General features: G+C 40.6%; 1 pseudogene; it reads right to left on the reverse strand.

Annotated features, from left to right (window-relative positions):
• Positions 1 to 12,080, reverse strand: part of LOC112577666 — a 31,246-nt pseudogene extending 19,166 nt beyond the window's left edge.
• Positions 12,081 to 17,416: the final 5,336 nt, after the last annotated feature.

Here is a 17,416-nt window from a genome sequence, read left to right on the forward strand (position 1 = left end):
GCCTAAAACGGAGAGCGAACACTGAATAAAAATAAACTGGAAATATCCCCTTCAAACTTAATTCCTGTGGCTTTCATGGAGGTATAAAGATTACCATATGATCTAGTGAATTTATGGAATAAGTTTGTTATTGGGCAAAAGAGAAAAACCAGTGAGTATCATTTATGCATTTAGAAAATATTTATTAAATTCCTGATAGCATCAAGCAATGCACAACAAGGAGCATGGTAAAACCATGCCTGACCCCATAGTTTGGCTGATTGGAGTAGAGAGAGAATTAGTGATCTTTGCAAATATCAGTGACCTTTGAAATATATGCTTCTACTAGTTATGGTAAAAGAAAAGAATTAACAAGATCTTTTTAAAAGTTTGAAGACCTTGAATTTTATCCAGGGTGATATTAAAAATGTTTAACAACTGGCAATGCTACCAACCAATCAAAATAGACAGAGGCTGGTCAGCCATACCAATGTATTCTGCCTGAACATTAGCCCTGGTTATATTAATTTAGGGATTTCCATTCATAGTAAGTAGAATGAAAATGCAAATATAGTCATTTTAAATATGTCCCTTTTTATTTTATCTATTTGCTTTTTATATAAGTCTCTTTTTTAAGTTGTTGGTAACAAAGTTAGTTTAAAAACACAAATACAATATGAGAAAAACTTAGCTAGATTTTAAATTTCGGGTATTTCTCATTTTGCCATTTTTAGTGAATTTATTTTATAAAATTTTATTATTATTTTGAATAGATATTACCTCCACATGATTAAAAACATTCACATGATTAAAAATTCAAAAGATACAAAAGGCTCTCCAGGTAAGAGTCTCTTCCACCCTTTAGACAGTTTTCCTGTCTGAAGGAAATCAATATTGCCCCTTTTCTTGTAAAAGTAAAGTGAAGTTGATCAGTCATGTCCAACTCTTTGTGACCCCACAGACTGTAACCTGCCAGGCTCCTCTGTCCATGGGGTTTTCCAGGCAAGCATACTGGAATGGGCCATTTCTTTCTCCAGGGGATATGTAAAGTCTTCCAGAAACACTGTGTACATGACTTTTTTTTTCCTTCTTTAGGTTAGTAAATATCATTAGACTGGAGCTTGTAGACCAGCACAGAAAAGAAGTGGTGACTAAATCAGACAAACAAGAACAGTAAGATACAGAGCTTTATGATGGATTGAATGTTTATGTCACCCCTAATTCCTAAACTGAAACCCTAACCCTGTGGTAATGACCGAGGGAGGTGGGTGGGGCCTTTGAGAGGATTAGGTCATGAGGGAGGGCATTCATATATGGGAACTCGAGCATCCATGCTCAGTCGCTCAGTTGTGTCCGACTCTTTGCGACACCATGGATTGTAGCCCACCAGGCTCCTCTGTTGATTGGATTTCCCAGGCAAGAATACTGGAGTGAGTTGCCACTTCCTACTCCAGGGGATCTTTCTGACCCAGAGAGTGAATCAGAGTTTCCTGATTGGCAGGCGGATTCTTTACCACTGAGCCACCAGGGAAGCCCTCATGAATGGGTTTCAGTTCAATTCAGTTCAGTTCAGTCACTCAGTTGTGTCCAACTCTTTGCGACCCCATGAATCGCAGCACGCCAGGCCTCCCTGTCCATCACCAACTCCCAGAGTTCACTCAGACTCATGTCCATCGAGTCAGTGGTGCCATCCAGCCATCTCATCCTCTGTCGTCCCCTTCTCCTCCTGCCCCCAATCCCCCCCCAGCATCAGAGTCTTTTCCAATGAGTCAAGTCTTCTCATGAGGTGGCCAAAGTGCTGGAGTTTCAGCTTTAGCATCATTCCTTCCAAAGAAATCCCAGGGCTGATCTCCTTCAGAATGGACTGGTTGGATCTCCTTGCAGTCCAAGGGACTCTCAAGAGTCTTCTCCAACACCACAGTTCAAAAGCATCAATTCTTCAGCGCTCAGCTTTCTTGACAGTCCAACTCTCACATCCATACATGACCACAGGAAAAACCATAGCCTTGACTAGATGGACCTTTGTTGGCAAAGTAATGTCTCTGCTTTTCAATATGCTATCTAGGTTGGTCATAACTTTTCTTCCAAGGAGTAAGTGTCTTTTAATTTCATGGCTGCATTCACCATCTGCAGTGATTTTGGAGCCCCCCAAAATAAAGTCTGACACTGTTTCCACTGTTTCCCCATCTATTTCCCATGAAGTGATGGGCCCAGATGCCATGATCTTCATTTTCTGAATGCTGAGTTTTAAGCCAACTTTTTCACTCTCCTCTTTCACCTTCATCAAGAGGCTTTTTAGTTCCTCTTCACTTTCTGCCATAAGGCTGGTGTCATCTGCATATCTGAGGTTATTGATATTTCTCCCAGCAATCTTGATTCCAGCTTGTGCTTCCTCCAGCCCAGTATTTCTCATGATGTACTCTGCATATAAGTTAAATAAGCAGGCTGACAATATTACAGCCTTGAAATACTCCTTTTCCTATTTGGAACCAGTCTGTTGTTCCATGTCCAATGAATGGGTTTAGTGCCCAAAGAGACTACAGAGTGACCTAGCCCTTTTGTCATGTGAAGACACATGGAGAGTCTCTGAGCCAAAAAGCAGGTTCCCACCAGACACTGAGTCTGCTAGCACCTTGATCTTGGACTTTCCAGCCTCTAGAACTGTGAGAAATACATTTTCTGCTGTTTATAAGCCCCTGCCCCCACCAGTGTTTTGTTAAAGCACCTGACTAAGACATACGGGAAAATGAATCTCAGCAACTCACAGGGTAGGATATTCTGTCTACTGCTATATTCTGGGGCAAAGATGCTCCCTTAAAAGGAAAGAAGGCTTTGACTGTATGCTTTAAAGATGGAGTATTTTGAGTTAATTATATACATCTAGAGTTAAAGAAATCCAAGTATAATTTTTTAAAAGGGATCCTGATTTTTTTTTTTTAAATTAAGGTACAATTCATACACCACCTCACCCAGCATTTTAGTATATTCACTAGGCTGTAAAGCCAGCACTATTGTCTAATTTCAGAACGTTTCCATTACCCCCCAAATAAAGTCCATACCCATTACAGTCAGTCACTCCTCCCCTGCTCCCTGGCCCCTAGAAACCACTCATCTATTTTCTGTCTGTATGTATTTGTCTATTTTGAATATTTCATATAAATGGAATCATACTCTAGATGGCTTCGGTGTCTGGTTTCTTTCACTCAGCATACTATGTTCAAAGTTTATGTTGTAGCATATATCAGTACTTCATTCTTTTTTATTGCCCGTGCTTTTTAAAATTTAACCATTTTTAAGTGTACAGTTCAGTGACATGATGCACACTCACACTGTTGTGCAACATCCGCACCATCCGTCTGCAGAACTGTTTTTTAAAACTCAAGCTGAAGCTCTACCCATTAAATAACATCCCTATTTCTTCGTAACCTCTATTTTACTTTCTTTCTCTGTGTATTTGCCTATTCTAAGAACTTCATAAAAGTGGAATCAAACAATATTGGTCCTTTTGTGTCTGGTTTATTTCACGTAGCACAGTGTCTTCAAAGTTCATTCATGAGTAGCTTGAAACAGAACTGCCTTTCATTTTAAGGCTGAACACTGTTCCATTGTTTGGCTAGACCCCATTTTGTTTATCCATTTCTCACCAAATGGACGTTTGGGTGTTTACATTTTTGACAATTATGAATAATGCCACTGTGAACATTAGTGTACACATTTTTGTATGATGACGGTTCCAGTTCTCTTGGGTGGAAGAGACTCTCAATGAGACTGTAGAGGAATTTGATGAGTAATACACATTAGCCAGAGATAGATAGAGTAAGTCCCCTCATACAAACATTTGAGTTTTGAACTTTCAAAATGCAAATATGTGTTCGCATGTCCAATTACATTAGTTTATGTGTCTGGCGTGCATGGTCATGTGTGTCCATCCACTACAGGTGGCTGTGCTTTTTGTACTTTACAGTACAGTAGAGCAGTTTTTTAATTTCAAGCCCATGATGTGTGGAAGCAAGCTTACAAACAGCGGGGTGTAGCCAGTTGTGTTAGTTGGGTACCGAGGCTGACTTTGTTGGATTTACGATCAAATTGGACCTATGAATTCGCTTTTGGAAAAGAACTCATTCATACAGAGTGGACTTACTGTACTTTGGTCATGGATAATGGTCATTGAGACTGTGTTTCCTTTGAGGAAGAGTGAAAGAAACTTAAGATATGGATATATAGATTTATATACATTACTTTGTTAATGTTCTTTTTCATTACGGTTTATTCCAGGATACTAGATATAGTTCCCTGTGCTATACAGTAGGACCTTGTTGCTTAGCCATTCTAAATGTAATAGCTTGCATCTACCAACCCCAAACTTCCGGTCTGTCCTGCTCCCTCCTCTCCTCCCGCTTGGCAACCACAAGTCTGATCTTTACATCTGTGAGTCTGTTTCTGTTTTGAGGGTAGGTTCATTGGTGCCACAGTTTAGATTCCACATATAAGTGATATTCATAGGGTGTTTGTCCTTCTCTTTCTGACTTAGAATCAAGTATACTTTAAATAGTTACCCATTTTTCAAGCAGAGCTCTTCTTTCTTCAAATACCTACAATTAAAAAAAAAAAGTTGGAATGATTTCATATTTTGTGGTTCAAAATACCCATTAAAAAGACATCATTAGGACTTCCCTGATGGCCCAGTGGTTAAGTATCTGCCTGCCAATGCAGGGGACATGGGCTCAATCCTTGATTCCAAAAGATTCCACATGCCTAGGTGCAACTGAGCACAAGTGCTACAAGTACTGAAGCCTGCATGCCCTAGAGCCCCTGCTCCCCAACAAGAGAAGCCACCATAATGAGAAGCCTGCTCACTGCAGCCAGAGAGTGGCCCCTGCTTGCCAAAACGAAAGAAAGCCCATGCACAGCAATGAAAACGCAGCACAGTCAAAAATAAAATAAATAAATTTTTAAAAAGACATCATTAAAGGATACCTGAAAGGGTAACTTTATTTATAACTTGGGCAAACTTTCCTTTTTCTCAGTTTCTCCATGTGAGACAATTCATCTTAAAGAATAAATAATTTTTTTAAGGCAAGAAATAATAAAAGAATGAAACTATAAAGTGAAATCATTTTTGGAATTTGAAAGGCGATGACAAAACTGACAAAGGAAAAATAGGAAAATGGACAACCTCCCTCCAAATATTTCAGCATTACTAGTATTAGAACTTGTGAAATTTATGAGTGAGCAGCTCTGTTTTTTTTATTTCATGAGTTCACATACCAGTGGGTGTACATTACATATATGTTTGCATATGTGCGCCTCTGGGCTTATAGCTCAGTGTTTATCTGTATAGGTTTGTTGTTATATACCATTGAGGACAGAAATTATGTCTTATTCACCTTGAGTTCTCCACTGCAGAGTGCTGTACGTGGCATATTACAGGTGCTCAAGCTTGCTGGAAGGAATGAATATGCTTGAGACAAATGAATATCCTTTGGATATGTATTGCTACCATGCGAGTGTATTTACATATTAATGGAGAGGTGTTTTCCTGAGCTTCAGTCATTTGTGTATCTATCTGAATGGGTGAGGAAGGGACAGCTAGAGTGAGAAGGTTTGGCAGAGGAGGGCGAGCTGGAGCCAGGAAGTCAGAGACAGCAGGAGACAGGTGTGACTGTCTCCCGCGCCCACCCTGAGCTCTGCTTGTTTTCAAAATTGGGCTCCATGTTTCCCCTTCCTCCTGGCACTTTCTAAATTCTCTCACACTGTCAGAATGTTTCTATTTAGAAACTAGCTCAGGGCTATTTCTTCCCTTTTGTGGAGGAGGATGAGGAGCTGGTTTCATGCTTGGATCTGTTTTCCTTCCTTTTTTTAGACTCTCAAATTCTGCTTTCAAAGGGCAGGCAAAATGGAGACTGAAATAATTGATTCAACAACAACCTCAAGGCCTGTAAAATGCCATCTTTGCTACTTACCAGGGAATATCATATATCACAGGTAGACACTTTTTATACTTTAGAGAAGAAGAAAAAGAATACCATTTTCTCCTCCCTCCTAATTAACTGCCCCCTGGGCTACTAGGACCCTTAAATAACAGTGACAGATAATCTCAGAATTTCTACATGACAATAGAAGAGGGGATTTCCCTGGTGGTCCAGTGGTTAAGATTGTGTTTCCACTGCAGAAAGCCAGGGTTCAATCCCTGGTTGGGCAGTTAAGGTCCCACAGGCCAATGGAGTGGTCAAAAAAAGCAAACAAAGAAAAAGAAAATAGAAGAGAGTCTATAAAATAATAATAATAAAAAAAAACCTACAGAATTTTTCAGAAGACTGAAAAATCAGGATTCAGGGCTTTCATGGTGATCCAGGGGTTAAGAATCTGCCTGCCAATGCAGGACATACAGGTTCCATTCCTGGTCCGGGAAGATTCCACATGCCTTGGGGCAACTAAGCCAGTGATCCACAACTATTGATCCCGCACGTCCTAGAGTCCACGTACTGTAGCTAGAGAGTAGCCCCCACTTGCTGCAACTGGAGAAAGCCCTCGTGCACCAACAAAGACTCAGTGCAGCCAAGAAAAAATAAAGAATAACAACAAAAAAAAGAGAAAAATCAGGATTCACACATTTCCTGAACCCACAAGAGTGTCTAACAAAGTCCTATCAAGCATCTAATTCCCCTCCTAAGTCTCGGGCACCAGCAATTTTCTGGCACCCACTGGTCTCACTCTTCCCAACTCCTCCTCCACTTGCAGCCCATGCTCCACCTGGCCTTTCTAGGATTCGCTACTGCCCACCAGGTGATTCTGTTCGTTTTCTCTTCCCAAGTAGATTACAGCTACTTTCCCTTATATGATCCACAGGTTCCAGGGGAAGCTCTCAACAAAACACCTGCTGACTGAACAACAACAAGATTCAGATGTCATAGAATTTTAGGGCTAAAAGGAATCTTAGGATCTTTTTGTTCAATTTTTCTGTTTTAGAGAGGATAAGCAGAGGCCCAAAGGGTTACCTTTATAGATTTTAAAGAAAAATCATTGGTTCCAGACTGTATGTTCGGCTGAATAGTATACTTGGTTCCTCACTAGAAAGCCATGCAGTGCAAGCGTGCTCAGTTACGTCCAAGTCTTGGAGACCCCATGGACTGTAGCCCGCCAGGCTCCTCTGTCCATGGGATTTCCCAGGCAAGAATACTGGACTGGGTTACCATTTCCTACTCTAGGGGAATCTTCCTGACCCATGGATCAAACCCACGTCTCTTGCATGTCCTGCATTGACAGGCAGATTCTTTATCACTAACAGCTAGGCACCCTGCTAGAACCATGGTCTTTCTATTCTGACCCCCAAACTTGATCTTCCCTATTCTGACCTCAAGCCCTACATTCTCAATGAATTGCTGCCCATGGTTTGACCTCTGATAGTGGGAAAAAAAAAACAATTAAGTCCCAGGATGACACCTCCTTTCAAAAGGAGATTGGGAGGACCATCGTGGTGTCCAATGACAATAGAAAGCATCAGAAAGAAAGGGGCAACGACTTGAAGGGGTGTGGACAGTCAGCAAGAAAGTGGCAGGGGGACTTCCCTGGTGGTCTAGTGGCTAAGACTCCAAACTCCCTATGTAGGGGGCCCGAGTTCCATCTCTGGTCAGGGAACTAGATTCCACTTGCTGCAACTAAAAAGATTCCACATGCCGCATCTAGAGATCCTGCATGCTGTAATGAAGACCCAGTGTGGTCAAATAAATAAAATAAATAAATATTTAAATAAATAAATAATAAATAAAGTCAGTCATTGATAATAAAATAAAGAGGGTAGGAGATAGGGTCTTTAGAGGGCCAATGACCAAGTCTAAGCAGAGTCCAAGTAAATCCAGTTCTTCACCAAAAGGCAATTAGAGTCAGGTAGGAACAGATAGGCATGAGGGGCAGAAAGAGAAACACTAGACAAACTCAGATCTGGTTCTGACTCTACTCTTGACAAGAAGTATAGTTTGGAACAAATTATTTAACTGTCAGGCCCTCAGGCAGACTCAAAATCTTATAGTCTCTGGTTGGGAGCAAGTCTTCATTCCAAGGATTTGAAATCAGATTTTTGATCTTAAAAAGCTGGAAGAGGGTTGGAAGGATAAATTGGGAGTTTGGGATTAACATATACAAACTGCTATATATAAAATAAATAACCAACAAGGACCTACTTATAGTACATACACTACTCAATATTGTGTAATCACCCATAAGGGAAAGAATCTGAAAAAGAATAGATATGTATAACTGAATCATTTTGCTGTACACTTGAAACTAACACAACATTGTAAATCAGCCATACTTCAATTAAAATAAAAAAAGAGCCCGGAAACAGTATCACTTCAAGTGGAAAACATTAGAGAGAGTCGTCTTTCCTTGCAGAATGTTGCAGTTGGTTTACATCCCAGTTTACTCAGAGCCTGCTGTTAAGTCAAAATCCCATGGTTGTTATTTTAGTCTATTGACACTGTGGCTGCATACACCATGTGACATCATTACCATGGAGGCATAAGACATTGTGGGGCTCCTAAATGATGACCAATGGATGGTGGTTAGGTGCTTTTTCTCAGAACACCCTTTTAACTACATGTGTACTGTACTACATGTATGAACCATATTAAAAAAAAAAGAAATGTTGATCACTTTCCATTAAAACACTAGATGGAAAAAAAAAACCCTACACTAGACAGCAAATAAATTCATATTTATAAAACGTTCCTCCTCTCTAAGTTTTCACAAGGCCTGAATTATCTTGTAATCTGATGATGCTATAATTTTGGCATCTACATTTGAACTCAATCTCTCTGCTTAAAGCCTCTTGTGAAGTTAAACTCCTATGAGGTTTATTTTAGACTGAAACAGTTTCATATTTTTCATTTTACTATAGAATAGAAAAAAGGCAAAATTAAAACAAAAACCAGGGACTTCCCTAGTGGTACAGTGTTTAAGACTCTACGCTTGCAATGCAGGGTGCCTGGATTCTATCCCTGGCCAGCAAACTAAAATTCCATAGGCTGTGAAGTGTGGCCAAAACAAAAGAAGTGGACCTCAAAATTACGCTGATCATTGGCAAATGCCCTGTTGTAGAAGTGCAGAAAAGCCCTTGAAGTTATCTTATGGACACAGTCTACCCAACTGTAAACTTAGGTATCTATTGTTAACCCCTTTCACAGTGCCAGAATGTTAGACCTGGAAGGGACCTTTGAGGTCATCTGATCCAAGCCACTCAATTTCCAAAGGCAGGTAGTAAAGATCAGAGGCATAAGAGACTCGCTGAAGTCAAGCAGGAGATTATTTAGTATAGCTGATCTGGAATCTGTGTTTTTCAATTCTCAGCATTACTGTTCTTTGCTCGCTTTTACTCATATTTGTTTTTTAAGTTGTTAAATATCATTGCACTGTATATGGTAAAAAACAAAAACTCTCTCTTCTAACAGACTTTCCTACCACTCTTCCATGTCGTCCAACTTTTTAGGGGAAACCACTATTGATAGTTAGGCTTCTCTGGTGGCTCAACTGGTAAAGAACCCACCTGCCAATGCAGGAGACATAAAGAGACATGGGTTTAATCCCTGGGATGGGAAGATTCCCTGGAGGAGGGCATGGCAACCCACTCTAATATTCTTGCCTGGAAAATTCCATGGACAGAGGAGCCTGGAGGGCTAGAGTCTGTGGAGTTGCAAAGAGGTGGACAAGACTGAGCACATATGCACACACTATTAACAGTTTGCTGTATACATATGCAAATTCCATGTGTGTGTCTAAGTACTGATACATTCATTCACATACATATGGGTATATACACGGGCCAAGATTTTTTTAATTTGTATTATATTTAATTTTTATTGAATTATAATTGACATATAATATAATGTTAGTTTCAGGTGTACAACATAGTGATTTGACAGTTTTTTTAATTTTAATTATATTTTTATTGAAGGATTTTGCTTTATAGAATTTTGTTGTTTTCTGTCAAACCTCAACATGAATCAGCCATAAGTATGCATATATCCCTTCCCTTTTGAACCTCCCTCCCCTCTCCCTCCCCATCCCACCCCTCCAGGTTGATACAGTGCCCCTGTGTGAGTTTCCTCAGCCATGCAGAAAATTCCCATTGCCTATCTATTTTACATACGGCAGGCTAAGATTTTTGAAAATACTTTTACTCCAAACTAGAACCTAACTAAACCAAAATAACGGAGAAGGCAATGGCGCCCCACTCCAATTCTTTTGCCTAGAAATCCCATGGACGGAGGAGCCTGGTAGGCTGCAGTCCATGGGGTCGCTAGAGTCGGACATGACTGAGCGACTTCCCTTTCACTTTTCACTTTCACGCATTGGAGAAGGAAATGGCAACCCACTCCAGTGTTCTTGGCCTGGAGAATCCCAGGGACGGGGGAGCCTGGTGGGCTTCCGTCTACGGGGTCGCACAGAGTCAGACACGACTGAAGTGACTTAGCAGCAAACCAAAATAAAAATGGAGGGGGGGGCATATAAAATGGCAGTTCTGAACAACAAAATAAATATCATTTCTAATAGAAATTGTTATTTCTCTTATCATTGCTCATCTAGAAATTATCATGAAATTTTTAAACATTTTTATTTATTTGACCACACTGGGTCTTAGTTGTGCCATGTGGGTTCTTTAGCTGCAGCATGCAAACTCTTGCAGCATGTGGGATCTAGTTTCCTGAACACAGATGGAACCCAGCCCCCTGCATTGGGAGCACAGACTCTGAGCCACTGGGCCACCAGGGAATTCCCTAGAAATTCTCATAAAATTTGACAAAAGCTATTCAGGCTTCCCAGGTGGAGCCAGTGTTAAAGAACTCACCTGCTGGGACTTCCCTGGTGGTCCAGGGGCTAAGACTCCATGCTCGCAATGCAGGGGGCCTGGGGTTGATTTCTGGTCAGGGAACTAGATCCCACATGCTGCAACTAAGGGTTCACATGCTTCAAAAAAATTGCAACTAAATAAATTAAAAAAAAACTCACCTGCTAATGCAGGTGATATAAAGGACACTGGGTTCGATCCGTGGGTCATGAAGATCCCTTGGAGGGGGTCATGGCAACCTACTGCAGTATTCTTGCCCGGAGAATCCCACAGACAGAGGAGCCTGGCCGGCTATAGTCCATGGGGTCTCCAAGAGTTGGATACGACTCAGTGACTAACACACATGAAGGGTCCTCAGTGCTATGCACGGGAGGTAGGGTGGAATTTATCCTTTGGAGCAGTCTGTTATTGCTTTTGCTTCATAGGATTAATTTGGTATTTTAGAAAGATCTTTCTGGGACCAGAATAGAGGATGGATTAGAGACAGTGAAACCAGCTGAGGGGTTACTGCAATGTGCCAGGCGAAGGGGGGTGAGTGTGTGAACTGAGAACGTGGAGCTGGATGTGCACAAGTCAAAGGAGAAGAGGGGTTTGGATGAAGAGACCTAGGAGGAAGACTCACAGAACCTGAAAACCAGTCGGATATGGAGGTGAAGGGGAGCTGGTAGACACTCTGTCTTCTCATCTCCTAAATCTTTTAAAAAATATTTATTAATTTATTTGTCTGTGTTGGGTCTTAGTTGCAGCACACAAGGTCTTTAGTTGCAGTATGTGGGACTGAATTCCCTGGCCAGTGATAGAACCTGGGCCCCAGCCCTGGGAGCAGAGAGTCTTAGCCTGGACCACCAGGGAAGTCCCTTAGATCTTTCTTTCTAAGCAGGAACTCTGTATCTCTTGCCAACTCTGGCCATGTAACTGGGGCTCAATTAAGGTTTTCTTTCTTTCAGTTCTAAATTTATTTCAGTTTTTTTCAATTAAAATTTTTGAAGAAATCCTTCATTTTTTTTTAATCCACTACACAATCCTAAGCAATTCCTGTTCATGTTTTGATTACCAAAATTTTAATGCTTTTTTTTCCTTTAAAGGAAAAAAACTAATTTCAACTAATAAAATAATTTCAACTAATAAAATAGTTGTTATTACTCACCCGGTCATTTAAAAACTGATGGTTTAGGGGTGTCCAGGTACTCATCTTTGTCTGCATTTTGGGACCATTTGTGTTTTTTGGAGGTGCAAACGCCATGAAATAACTCGATATTCTTCTGTAAGAAAAACTACAACTGCAGAAGAAATGAATCATACAATCTTCAGAATACTAAAAATACTAATACCATATAATCTTTTTTAGTACACTGGGACAGGGACTAGGGGGAGAGTAACATTTACTGGGAGTATTTTATATGTCAGGCACTTAACACGTTTGCTCAATTAAAACCCATAACAATATGGTAAGGTGGTGGGTTTTAGCTTATTTTACAGATGAAGAAAACGAGGCTCACTGAAGTTACATGCTTTGCCCAGAGTTATACAGACAGTAGGTGGTGAAACAGGGAATCAGACCCAGGTCTGTTTAACTCTGTTTGATTTTCATTGGACCAAGGGGAAAAAATCAGAATCACTCTTAGCTAAGAACATACTATATTGGTCAGAAAGAAGTATTTATAAAATCACCGTGCAATCTGAATTACTCCATCTTTGTCCCTTGTGACCTCCTTCTTCCTCTGTTACCTTTCTGACATCTAGCTAACAAGGGCTCTAGCTTGCTACCATATTTAAGAAGTAGAATAGTACAATGGACAAGGCCAAGAATTTACATATGGACAGATTTGGGTTTATTGGGGAAAATACACTGGTTTTAGACACCCAGTTCTGTATATGTCTGTCTTCATTTTTGTGGCCTCACGGCACGTGGGATCTCAGTTCTCCCACTGGAGATGGAACTCACATCCCTTGTGTCGGAAATGTTGAGTCTTAACCATGACTGCTGTTGTTCAGTCACTAAGTTGTGTCCAATTCTTTGCAACTCCATGGACTGAAGTACACCAGGCTTCCCTGTCCTTCACTATCTCCCAGAGTTCGCTCAGACTCATGTCCATTGAGTTGGTGATGCCATCCAACCATCTCATCCTCTCTTGCCTCCCTTCTCCTCCTGCCTTCAATCTTTCCCAGCATCAGGGTCTTTTCCAAGGAGTCGGCTCTTCGCATCATGTGGCCAAAGTTGTGGAGCTTCAGCTGGTAGCATCAGTCCTTCCAATGAATATTCAGGGTTGATTTCCTTTAGGATTGACTCATTTGATATCCTTGCTATCCAAGGGAGTCTCAAAGGTCTTCTCCAGTACCACAATTAAAAAGCATCAATTCTTCAATGCTCAACCTTCTTTTATGATCCAATTCTAACCATTGGACAGCCAAGGAAGTCCCTATGTCTGCCTTCATTGGATTAAAGCACTCTAATTTCCATGAGGGATTACTTTTCCCTCAGTGTTTAGGGTCTGCTGGGTTGGTTAATCAAGGTGGCCTCCCCTTGCCCAGTCATGAGACTAAGCTAGGCCAGGTAACTGATGCTGGCTTATCCTTGCTTTACAGCCAAGGTGATCATTCAAAGTACCATAGATGCTCTGAGTAGACTGTTAAGCTGTTCTTAGACTCTTCTTGTAGGGGCTTCCTACGTGGTGCTAGTGGCAAAGAACACACCTGCCAATGCTGGAGACATAAGAGATGCAGGTTTGATCCTGGGGGGTCAGGGAGATCCCCTGGAGGAGGCCATGGCAGCCCACTCCAGTATTCTTGCCTGAAGAATCCCATGGACAGAGGAACCTGGTGGGCTACAGTCCATGGGGTTGCAAATAAAAGTTGCAAATATATAAAGCACAGTCACTGAGTCTAGATTTGCTCAGTTAAAAATCACATTTCTTTTTTTATTGCTATTTATTCATGTTTGATGTTTCTTCTATTTAAACTGATTGAAGTTTTGTGTGTGTGTGTGTGTGTGTGTGTGTGTGTGTGTGTGTGTGAGTGCATGTTTAATTTTTTTAAATCTGTTTAGGCCAAGCCACTCGGTTTGCAGAATCTTAGTCCCCAACCAGGGATTGACCCTGGCCCTCGGCAATGAAAAGTAGAGTCCTAACCTCTGGAGCACCAGGGAATTCCTTAAACCAATTGTTTTTAATCTTTTATTTTATTTTTTTCAGGGCCATAAAACTCTTTGAGAATATGATGAAAACTATGAATCTTCTCCCTAGAAAAATGCATATTAACATTACATTTTGCTTATACCAGGTTAAAAACTTCTGTTGTAAGCTCAGAAACTCTCTTTTCCCAGTTTGAGTAGAAAACAATCTGACTGATTCTAAGCATGATATCTGATTAGGACAAAGTAGTTTTTCCAGGGCTTCCCTAAGGTTTTGCATTTTTTTTTCTTCCTGGTTCTTCAGAGCTAGAAATTATTTTAATTAGGCTTTTTTTCAAATCAACTTGAATAAAGTTTGGTTTTCAGGAGATGGGCCTGGCTGAGAAAAAGAGCCCTCTTGGTAATAGTCTTACTGAAGCAGGCAAATGGAGGTATCCTGCCCTGGTTTTTGTCATTATCATTTTACAGTTTTTTCCTCTATCCACTCCAGAAGTGGGCAGTGTGCATATCTGTATGCCCACACTGGTTCACAGTATAGACCACTAAGACACTTTCATACAACTTATAAAAAAATTACAAGACAAAGCAAGTTGCCTTCCCTCCTTCTACATACATACCTTGCTGTTGTTTTTTCATGACCTCTTTTCCCCTTAATGGCTGGCCTTGCATGTTCCCCTTTAATTTTTCTTTGGATAAAGGGGAAGAAAAAGGGCTTATGGCCCTTACCCCCAATGTGTGCTTCTAGTGTCATGCTTAAAGGCAAGGATAGGTCCTCTGGTAAAGTTTCAGTGGTTACACACCTCCAATCCCATCTTCAAAGCCATCCTTCACACTGTCACCATTGCACAACTTCACTAAAGTCTTATTAGGTCTGTATTACAGGTATAAAGACAAGTCTTGACTATAATGGAGATTACAGTCTACTACAAGAGGGTTTTTTTTTTAACAAATAAAAATGTATATATTTAAGGTGATGTTTTAATATATGTACACATTGTGGAATGCTTACCACAATCAAACTATGTAACACATCCATCACCTCCCATAATTACTGTGTGTGTGGGTGTGTGTGCATGTGTGGGTGTATGTGCATGTGTGCACGTCTATGTGTGTGATTACCCTTGAGATCTACTCTTCTAGCAAATTTCAAGTATATAATATATTATTATAACTATAGTCCCCATGATCCCTGGGCAGGAAGATCCCCTGAAGAAGTAAATGGCAACCCTCTCCAGTATTCTTGCCTGGAGAATCCCATGGACAGAGGAACCTGGTGGGCCACAGTCCATGGGGTTGCAAGAGTGTGACACAACTTAGCGACTAAACTACCACCACCATCACCACATAGTCACCATGCTGTACATAAGGTCTCTAGAACTTATTCATTTTATAACTGAAGGTTTGTACCCTTTGATCAATATCTCCACACTTCCCTACTCCCCAACTTTGGCTAACCACTACTCTATTCAGGGAAGTATTTTTTAAAAGGTCTTTTAGTCATTTTTCAGCTCAAAAACCTTCAGAGACTCGATAATGGCTACAGAATCCTTAACATGCTAATCTAGGTACACCATGAATTTACCTTTTTGGTTTATCCTCCTTCCTCTCCCTTCATGCAATATCTGTATAGACACACTGAACTTCAGATCAGAGAATGTGGTACAAAACTGGTGCTTCTTTGCTAATGTGGTTTTCTGAATGTGCTCACCTGAATCCTAAACTCAGTAGTACACAGTAGGTGCTCAATAAAAACTTGTTTAAATTAGCGGAATGAATGAACACAATAGTGGAAGTGAGGTGGTTTAAGGTTAAAGCTAGTGGCAAAGAAGGTACAACTCAACATTAGGAACCGAGCATTGGGGTTAGACTCAGGATAATCGGGTTTTTATTTGGCGTTTACAGAGCAGAACACGGTTGAGTTTCTCCACTAACACACAGCTCACCCATTGTACGCTGCAGTATCATCAGAGAAGGAAATAGAGATTACCAGGAAATGATCAGGAAATAGGGTACGGTTAGATTTAAATATGAATTCATCTTATATTCAACTAGGTGGAAACAAAGAGAAACTATAAGACAATGCAAAGACCTAGTGCTTTGATAAGCATAGAAGTAATTATTTGTTGGTTGTTAATTTCATATATATGAGGCACCTGGTAATTTAACTGCTAACACAAAGCAAAATGTAATTCCCAGGGTCACTGCCAAGGCTCGTGAGAAGCCCAGGAAGACCTGAGAGAAGAGCTATCAAAACAGTCTCCATCTTTTTCATGCAGTGATCACTACTCTCACCTCTTTAAGTCTTTCTCTTCAAGTCTTTCTCCTCAAGCCTTTAGCGCTGGTGTTGCCACAGCTCCTGTTTCTGTGACTGTGTCTAGCCCCCACCCCCTCCAGAAGTCCAATCACTACCTATAAATCTTTTCATTGGCATCTGGGGTCTCTTAGGCAACAATGTGTGGTCTCTTGATTGGCCAGGAGATCCTAGAGGGCTGGCTCCAAAATTGGGCGCATGGACAAAATGGAAAAGTGTGAGTGCCCAGAGGGTGGGAAAAGATGCCATCTCTCAATAGAATGCTAGGACGAAGATGCAGCCAGTCTTGAAACAAACAGCATTAAATGCCCCCATTCAAGCCGTAAGTATGTTTCAAATCAGGCTAACCTACTGAGCATGCCCAGTTACGTTCTGGTCACTCCAGGATTCTGAAACGTAAACTCTGTTTCTCCGGGTTTTTAGAGTGGCCAACAGGTAAAAGAAGGTTGCAGGAAAAACAGTTCTGGAGAGGTTCAGTGAAAGAATAGCACCTGCACACAGGAAGTGGAAGAACGTGGGAAAATTGCCCAACACACAAACTCAGCAATGCTTCAACATGAATTGTTATTTATTGGATTAAGGAATTCAGGCCAACTAACAGAAACACCAGGGAACCAGCAGATGGCATGCCTGAATAAGGATAACTCCAAATTTGGGGAATTTTACGATCTGGTCTAATTTAATTAATGAAATTTATGAAGCATCTACCATGTAATGAGAGGCAGAGTGAGAATGCAAGAATAAAAAAAGAAATCTAATGAGGAGGATTTGAAAATGCAATGTAGAAATAACTACTGTGATAGAACTATAAACTAATGCTGGAGAAAAACATTTCAGAAGGGACATCTGGGAAGTGTAAAACAGTTCTTATGGGCAGCAGCTAACCAAATTAAAAAAAGAAGACTGTTTTCATTATCTCATGTTTCCTAAAATAAATAAAATGTACTCTCTTCCAAGTTAAATAAATGTAAACCCTATGTTTATATTGTTTCATTGTTTTGAAATAGGCAGTATTCATATATCTCCCATTTAAAAAGAAACTGAAAAGTAAAGCTCATAGAGGTTGCTGCTTTCTTTAGAGTTGACAAATGATCAGTAAGTGGCCAAATTGAAATGAGAACTTATGTTGTCTGAATTCCAGCCCAGTGGTTTT

This window comes from Bubalus bubalis, chromosome 14 (genome assembly GCF_019923935.1).
Source record: "Bubalus bubalis isolate 160015118507 breed Murrah chromosome 14, NDDB_SH_1, whole genome shotgun sequence".
Classification (NCBI taxonomy): domain Eukaryota; kingdom Metazoa; phylum Chordata; class Mammalia; order Artiodactyla; family Bovidae; genus Bubalus; species Bubalus bubalis.